The sequence below is a fragment of the Aotus nancymaae genome, unplaced genomic scaffold (genome assembly GCF_030222135.1).
Source record: "Aotus nancymaae isolate 86718 unplaced genomic scaffold, 86718_ANA_hifiasm-v0.15.2.pri h1tg000076l, whole genome shotgun sequence".
Taxonomy (NCBI): domain Eukaryota; kingdom Metazoa; phylum Chordata; class Mammalia; order Primates; family Aotidae; genus Aotus; species Aotus nancymaae.
Window position 1 is genome coordinate 13526022 of NW_026988491.1, and position 9064 is coordinate 13535085.

General features: G+C 54.9%; 1 long non-coding RNA gene across 1 annotated transcript; it reads left to right on the forward strand.

Annotated features, from left to right (window-relative positions):
* Positions 1–521: 521 nt before the first annotated feature.
* LOC135271246 (uncharacterized) lies at positions 522–3943 on the forward strand. Its single transcript, XR_010339363.1, has 2 exons — positions 522–2760; positions 3080–3943. It is a non-coding gene; the product is annotated as an uncharacterized LOC135271246 (long non-coding RNA).
* The last annotated feature ends 5121 nt before the right edge of the window (positions 3944–9064 follow it).

Consider the following 9064-nt stretch of genomic DNA (forward strand, 5'->3'; position numbering starts at 1 on the left):
ACGGCTGCTCCGCGCGCGCGGCGTGCCCGTTCTGCGCTCTGCCGGGCTCGGCCGACAGGTGGACGCGGCGCGAGTCCGTCGGTCCGTCTGCCCGCCTGCTCGCTAGCCGCTCTGGGCGTCCTCTGCGGGCTGCGAGCTGCGGCTGCTCCGGTTTTCTCTTTGCAACGAGGCTGGAGGGTTGGCTTTTTTTTTTCTTTTTGCGCGTGTATGTATGTGTGCGCGCAAAATATCTCTATCTCGGGAATGAAAAATGGGCGCTGGCGGCCAGAGGGGAGCCCTAGGGAGGCAGCGGGGGAGGCTGCGGGCACGCGGGGCGGCAGGCGGGCCGCTCCCGGCTGCAGGAGGAGAAGTTGCCACCCTTTCAGCTGTTCCGGCCTTTATAAAGAGAAGGGAGAGTGCGAGAGGTGGGTGGAGACAGCCTTTCCTCTTCTGGCCCGGAGTCAGCGCCAGGAGCGGGGGGCGGGAGCTGGGGGAGGGCTTGGGGCCAGGGCGGGGCGCTTAGGGGGTCTCTGAGAGCCGAGCAGCCCCTCCGTCCATGAATCTGGCCCCAAGAAAAGAAGAACTAGGGGCGACCCACCGTCCCGCGCCTCAGCACAGTGACCATGGATAGGTTAGGAGCCCACGTGGTCCAGGGGGATATCTCCAGAGCCAAGGCCAGGAGTCCAAGCTCCCCTCCAGGACCAGACATTTCCACCCTGGCATAGGCGTGGCGGGGAGGGACTCAGGCTTTGCAGCCTGGGAGCCTGAATTCAGGTCCTGCCCTGGCACTTGGGTGACCTTGGGCTAGTCACTTTCCTCTGTGTCCCTCCATCTAACCTCAACGTGAGGATGGGACTATTTTGAGGACTAAATGCCAGCAAGGGCAAAAGGCACCACAAGGTGAACCCACAAAACCAGGCAGCCAGCGCCCTTCAGCCGCAAGCTGGGTCCGAGTCTCCTCCTCCTCGCCGGTTGCCTGGCACAACAGGCCCTGCCAGCATTGGCTGAATTTGAATGTGTTGAACTGCAAAGTCACACAATCCCCCACAGCCTTGCTGCATCTTCCCAGGGTTACCAACACGATCCTCCTGCCAGTCACCCTGCTGTTTACTATCTCCCTCAGCCCCCGGGTTCGAGGCCCAGAGCCCACCCACCCACAACCAGCCTTCACACAGTTAACACCTTCCACCCCCAGTCAGGGAGCTGCTATGTCCCTGCCTTCGGCAGTCACACTGTCTCAGTCACAGTCACACGTACTCACGCTGGGCCCAGCACCCTCCTTGGGACATGCAGGCTCCTGCATCACCCAGCCTCCGGGCTTTCCGGCCCCCTTATCTCCTCTGCTTGCACAGTCTCTGTCTGTCATCCATCCTTTTGGGGTGCCAGCCTGCTTCTCATACAGGAGCACACAGAGAGTCACACCTGCAGTCTCTTCCTAAACTGTCTTCTTGGACCTGGACAGGGTGGAACAGAGGAGGGAGGACATCTCAGGTGGTCTTTACAGACCACTGCAGGCACCCGCCCACTGCTGACTACTACTCAGCAGCATGGCACAGAGGCAGAGAGGCAGCCTGAGAACACATCACCTTTGTTCAAATCCTGGAGTGGCCACTTGCTGGACAAGTGTCTCTGGGAAGGTTTTTTAACCTCTCAGTACCTCAGTGTCCTCCTTTATAAACTGGAGATGAATCTATAAACTGGAGCTGGGTGTGGTGACACGCACCTGTAGTCCTAGCTACTCAGGAGGCTGAGGACGGAGGATTGCTTTGAGCCCAGGAGTTTGAGGCTGCAGTGAGCCATGATTGTGCCACTGCACTCCAGCCTAGGCAATAGAGCAAAACCCTATCTCTAAAAAAAATAAATAAATCTAGAATTGGAAGGAGCAAGGGATATCAGAGAGGCATGGCAAAATTTTAGGGGTGATGGAAATGTTTGTCATTTTTGATGGTGGTGATGGGATTATGGGTGTATATATACATCAGAACAAAATGTGTGCAGTTTATCGTACCTCAGGACAGATGTAGAGAATTTTCCCCCACCTCGTAGAGTGGTCTGGAGGTGCCCATGAGGTCCTCTGTGTGGAGGTGCTCAGCAGAACACCTTAGCAGGAAGCTAGTGTGTGGCTTCTTCCATGCAGCCTTGGAGTTGACTGGTGGCCCCACACTGCTCTAGACCCTGGGGAGACAGGAGTGAACCAACCTAATTCAGGCCCCTATCTTTGAAGAGCCCCGTTGAGAAGGACAACCAGATGTATAAACAGATAAATTAGGAGACAAGGTGACAAGGGAGGTGGGGCAAGGGGAGGAGGAGATTATCCCTAAACACTGTATGTGAAATCTAACGTCTAACAACTCAGAGATAAAAACCATGTTCCACCGGATAGCTGGGTCATCTTGACCTTGAACTTCTGTGTCCTTCTCTATAAATAGAATGGTAACAGCTACCATGAGTAGGGAGCTGACTAATGTGGTAGGTAATGTTTTTCCTACTCTACCGTAGCCTCTCCATACTCCTGTGAGATATGTCATTCCTATCTTACAGATGGGGAAACGGAAGCACAGAGAGGCCAAGAAACTTGTTCAAGGTCACACGGCCCATAAGTGGTAGGGCCAGGACTTGAATCTGAGCAGACCAGTTACAGAGCCCACATGCTGAAACCACCGTGCTGTGCTGTTTTCTGGTGGGTGATGCTGATGACAACGATGACACTTTTGACACTGGGCTTGCTTCGGTGCACACTACATGCATTCATGTATGGGAATATGCTCTGCCAGCTAAAAGGTAAATGCTGGACCTGTATGAACTCTGACTTAGTACAAGTTGGGGGAGAGGGAAGACTACTAGAAGCAGCAGTGTGGAACACCTACTGTGTGCAGCCCCTGTGTGAAGCACTGAGAAATGGAATGAGGAAGGAGACCCAGCCTTGGCACTCAGGGACTTCCCAGGCTCTGAGTGAGACAGACGCAAACCATGGCAATGCAGGTGCCAGTACATGGGTTAGAAGTGGCAGCAGAGGGCATAGCAGAGGTGGCAGGGACTGTACGCCAGCCAGGCCTGAGTGCTGTGCTAAAATCCCCTTTTTTGTACCCTCTCCTTGCAGGGGAGCAGTCTCTAAAGAACACCTCACCAGGGGCAGTGGCTCGCACCTGTATTCCCAGCAATTTGGGAGGCCGAGGCCAGAGAATCACTTGCAGCCATAAGTTCAAGACCAGCCAGAGCAACATAGCAAGACCCCATCTCTTTAAAAAAATTACCAAAAAAAAAAAAAAAATTGAATGTGGCCCCAGCTACTCAGGATGCTAAGGCAGGAGGGAGAATCCCTTGAGCCCAGGAGTTCAAGACTTCAGTGAGCCAAGATTGCACCACTACCCTCCAGCCTGGGTGACAGAGTGACACTCCACCTCTGAAAACGTTGGATATTTTTTTTTTGAGACGAAGTCTTGCTGGAGTGCAGTGGTGCAATCTTGGCTTGCTGCAACCTCTGCCTTCCAGGTTCAAATGATTCTCCTGCCTCAGCCTCCTAAGTAGCTGGGACTACAGGCACGTGCCACCACACCCAGCTAATTTTTATATTTTTAGTAGAGACAGGGTTTCACCATGTTGGCCAGGCTGGTCTTGAACTCCTGACCTCAAGTGATCTGCCCCCACCCGCAGCTTCCCAAAGTGCTGAGATTACAGGCATGAGCCACCATGCCCGGCCTAAAAATACTTTTTTAATAAATAAAGAACACCTGCTCCTCTTCCTCCTGCCAGGCTGGGCATAGCAGGCACCTCCTCCAGAAGGCCCACCAGTCTTGGCACTTGCCCCAGGCTCCCACAGCATGCACCCCTGGCCTCTTCATGGCCCGATTGTCAGTCTAGCACTAGACTGAGCCCAGGGTGTTCCAGGGCCTCCCGCCAGCTCCCAGTAGCTGTTCAAGAAGGGTCTGCTTGCTGAAGGAATGAATAAATGATTAAGACCCTGCCTGTTTCTCTCTCTGAGTCCTGACCAGTTATTGCAGAGATGCCAGGCCCTTCCTAAAGGGTGGAAACAGTTGGGGGCTTGTAGCATGAGCCTCCAAGCTTGGCAGCACAAGGCCGAGGGGCTCCGCCTCCTGAGGTATCAGAACTGGGAAGGGTCTGCAGTTCTGGGAAGACCACCCTGAATGCATGTGGTCTCATCCAATCTCAGAATCTCAGTAGGGTTGGGCCTGAGGAGCACTTGAATGGGAGAACCGGGAAGGCTTCCGCTCATCTTCGCAATCGGGCCACTGAGGAATCAGTTTCTTCAGCAGAGCAAGGGATGGGGGGCCCACACCCCCATAACTCTCCACTCTCCACTCTAAGTCAGGTCTGAGCCAAGAAGAAAAAGCATGGCCACAGCCCTGGGGGGCGGGGGCACTGCCCAAGGTTAGACTGTGTGCTCGGCGCTCTCCAAGCCCTCGTCCATGAAGAGCATCTTACGCCCTTCACGTGGGGGCCCAGGACATTGGCTGGGGTGAAGAAATAGCAAGGAAGGAGTTGTGTTCCATCCCAGGGGCAAACTCACACCCTCAAGTCCAGAAGGCTGAGAGTGACGAGCACTGGGGGCCTGCCCTCCACGGAGAGGGGCCAGCCGCACCTGGGCCAGGCAGCTCTGCCTCTCCGTACTTGATAGAGAGGAAGTGGGGCTGTAAGCTGGGGACCATCCAAGGCCGTGCCACAAATGGTCCAAGATGCCAGTCCCTACCCCACGCCGCATGGCCCTCACCAGCTCACCCACACCCCTTGCTGCCCCATCCCCTGCCTCCCTGTCTACAGGGCCTTTGGCTGGCCACAAGGCACTTCCTTCCCCTCTGCCTGCCTCATCCTCACAGTCACCCAGGGAGAAGCCACTGCCATCTTATGTGCCCATTGCACAGATGAGGAAAGTGAGGCTGAGAGAGGGCAGGGGACTAGGCTTCCCATCAAAGACCACCTCATTCAAAGCCTTGCTCTTTCATCTACTGGTTCTGTGAACTTTATTTTTTATTTTTATTTTTATTTTTTGAGACAGAGACTCGCTCTGTCGCCAGGCTGGAGTGCAATGGCACAACCTTGGCTCACTGAAACCTCTGCCTCCTGGGTTCCAGAGATTCTCCTGCCTCAGCCTCCCGAATAGCTGGGATTACAGGCGTCCACCACCATGCCCAGCTAATTTTTGCATTTTTAGTAGAGATGGGGTTTCACCATGTTGGTCAGGATGGTCTCGATCTCCTGACCTTGTGATTCGACCGCCTCGGCCTCCCAAAGTGCTGGGATTACAGGCATGAGCCTCCTCACCCGGCCACAAATTTCTTAACCTTCCTGAGCCTCAGTTTCCTCATCTGTAGCATGTGGGTAACAGTAGTCCCTACCTCTCTGGGTTAAACGTGTTAATGCTCCTGCAGTGATAAAGCCTGGAGTGAGCACCCCACAGTGATGGTTATTATTACTACTGGCTGTGCATGCACACACATGCACACGCACACACACACTCACATGCAAATCTGCCTCCGAGCTCCAGGGCCAGGGCTAGGAGAGGGACCACAGGCCTTCACCTGGAGAAGGTGGAGGTTGTCTTTCCATAGGACCCCCACCACTTCTGTCAGACCTTCTCACCGTAAAGAGGCTCTGGCCACTGGGCAGTGAGTGCCAGGGAGGCGGGAGGGGAGACCCGCAGGATGGCAGGCAGATGGACCCCGAGGCCTAAGCCAGCCTGGAGGAGCCCACCCTGTGGCCTTGGGCCTTGTCCTGTACACAAAGGCAAGGGAAGCGCAGTGTTTGTTTTCCTGGGGCTGAGCCGATGCATTTTTAGCTCCTCCAGGCTCCAGACGAGGAAGAGGATGTTTGGACGGGGCAGCTCGGATCTACCTACCTGCCTGGAAGCTGGCTGCAATTGGAGTGAAACCATCCTGGGGTGAGGGGAGCTGGGCCAGATGGGCTGGAAGATGACCCCAACAGGGATCTGGGCCATCCCTTACCTTGATGCTTGAAGGCTGGCCCTCCCCAGAGAAGGTCCATCCTGACAGCGTCCTTTGCTGCCCGCCTCCTGGGCCTGGAGTGAGTGGTCATCAGGACAGCCTCCCTTGCAGAGCATTCGGCCTGGGCCAAGTATGCTCTTGAACTGACAGCCCGAGGAGGGGGGCAGGACAGTGATGACCATTTGACCAGCAAGGAAAGGGAGGCTGGCTGAGCCCTGACCCCCTCCTGGTGCTCTGATCTGTTCGTTTTGGGGAGGAGAGGAGACTAAGGCTCAGAGAAGCATGCTGGCTTTCCCAGCACCACCCAGCAAGGAAGCAGCAGGGTCAGGATTTGATCCGAGGCTGTGATGCTGAAGCTCACACCTTTGCCACCTACCAGCCACACGATGCCTCCCAGGGTGCCTGGATGGGAGCTGCCCAGCCTTCTTCATGTCATCATGCATATGCACAAAACTAAACAGACTACATGGAGAGGCTATGCAGGGCTGGAAGCAGCCCAAGGATTCACGGGGGTGCCCGGGGTCCACCCCCACCCCAGAGACAGAAGCCATTTGCTTGTGGTGGGGCCATAGGTGGGAAACTATGGGATAGGTGTGGGTTTGCCAGCCCTTTCCAAATCAGGGCATCCTTTCCGTCACTTTCTCAGGGCGTGCCTGGGGAGTCTGGAACGGATAGAGGTGGGAGGGAGAGCGGGACAGGCAGTGAGCAAGCAGCTCCTCTTGGTGGGGATCCCAGCGTGCTAGAGGAGACTGCTTGTAACTGCGGGAAGCAGGGTGGGCCCATCAAAAGAATGGGAAGCCAGACATGGGATAAAATTCACAAACTTAGGCAGGAGCAGTGGCTCACACCTGTAGTCCTGGCACTTTGGGGAACCAAAGCAGGTGGATCACTTAAGCTCAGGAGTTGGAGTCCAGCATGAGCAACCTGGCAAACCCCATCTCTATCAAAAAATAATAATCGTACCCAAATCAGCCTGGTGTGGTAGTGTTCACCTGTAGTCCCAGCTATTCGGGAGGCTGATGCTGGAGGATCGCCTGAGCCAAGGAGGTCGAGGATGCAGTGAGCCATGATCACACCACTGCACTCCAGCCTGGGTGACAGAGGGAGACCCAGCCTCAAAAATAAATAAATTAATTAATTAATTAAAATCAGCCGGGACAGTGGCTCACGCCTGTAAACCCAGCACTTTGGGAGGCCGAGGCAGGCAGATCACCTGAGGTCAGGAGTTCACAACCAGCCTGACTAACATGGTGAAACCCTATCTCTACTAAAAATATAAAACTCAGCTGGGCATGGTGGCAGGTGCCTGTAATCCCAGCTACTCAGGAGGCTGAGGCAGGAGAATCGCTTGAACCTGGGAGGCGGAGGTTGCAGTGAGTCGAGATTGTGCCATTGCACTCCAGCCTGGGCAACAGAGTGAGACTCTGTCTCAAAAAATAAAAATTAAAAAAAAAAGTCACAAACTTTCCACCAGTTTTCATAAGAGCAAACTCCATGTGCCCCTGGCTGCAGAGCTGGGCAGCCGGCTGCACAGCCTTTAGGTGCAATAATTCACTTGACCTGCACGACATGCAGGCTCAAGAGGAGCTCTCACCACCCCCATTTCACAAATGGGGAAACCAAGGTCCACAACAGTTCTGCCAAAGTCAGGGATGACTGAGGGCAGAGCCGGGACTTGAACTCAGGCAGCTTGGTGCCAACGCCACTGCCCTGCACTTCTCTACCCATCTGCCAGGTGGGCAAAGAGGAAAACACAGCTGCCTAGTTCCCTGGGGCCCCATCCTCACTCACGCACAGGTTCCCACGGGATATCTCTGTGCCTTCCTCTCACCATTGCTGTGAACTGAAAACTGCACTAAAAAAAAAGTACCTTTTAAAAAGTGAAACACTGTGATTTTATATGGTTCAAACTCATGCATCAACGCACAGAACCACCCAACAAACCAGGGAGAGGAACATATATTATCCCCATTTTACAGGCATGAAAACTAAGTCCTGGGCCTGGAGGGACAAAGTCCGAAGCCTTGGTGTCCTCATCGGTAGAACGGGCATCCAGACACAATCTGATTGTGGGGAGTGTGTGCGGATGTGCCCCGCACACCCCCGGAGGTTATCCTTAGGAAGAATTGGGCATTCCACCACCAGCTCACCTCTCTGAAGACCCCTGCCCTAAGGGGGCTTACAGGCCAAAGCAGGCAGCAGGAAGACAGACAGAAAGACCCAGACGGCTGTACAAACACCCTGGGGCCATGGTTATAAGTCAATAAGCAAACAGCGGGCAGCTGTCAGGAGTGACTAAGAGTCTTCACAGGAACCACTGCAGCCACGGGCATAGTGCACGCTCCCTGGGCACAGATGCGCTCCGGCCATGGGGCACATCCCTGCTGAAGCCACAGAGTTATCATCAGTGGTCCCAGGTGGGAGGGATGGCCCAGGGAAGATGGGCCTCCCTCTGTCCCTTCCCCTTTGGGGCGCCATGGAACCACCCTGCTCTTCCTTGGATGACAACAGTGCTCACCTCGCCCCCTCCCAGCTGTGGGACCCTGGGTGAGTCTGATTCTAGAACCCGCACCATGTGGTGACCGGGTTAATCTAGTGAATGAATGAAGGGACTTGGCACAAACGGAGCCATCCATACATAGGAGCTGTGGTTACCCTTCCTCCCACCTGGCTGAGGAGGATACAAACCTCATTCAGTCACACACTTTGCCACAGAGGGAAGCAAGCGGCATGGGAACAATCATACCCCTCTTACAGATGAGCAAACCGAGCTCAGAGGGGGAAAGTGACTTCTGTTGGTTAGAGGTGGAGCTGTGTTTGAACTTAAGTCACAGGACTCCTGGGAAAGTGCTCAGAGGGAGGGAAGAATGAATGAAGTCAGAAAGACAGATCCCCCCATCCCACCTACCGGTGTGAGTGAGATATTTTTCCATGATGTGGGATCTGGAGGGGTGTGCAGGGAGGGTGAGCATGCCTATGTGACGTGGTGTGAAGGGTGACTGGGGGGCCTGCGGGCACACAGGCATTGTGGGTGTAAACCAATGTACGCAGGCCAGGGAGGAAGGGAGGACGCAAACACCCCCCTGGCAGCCAGCGGTGTCCCACATGGGAGACACTCAGAGGGC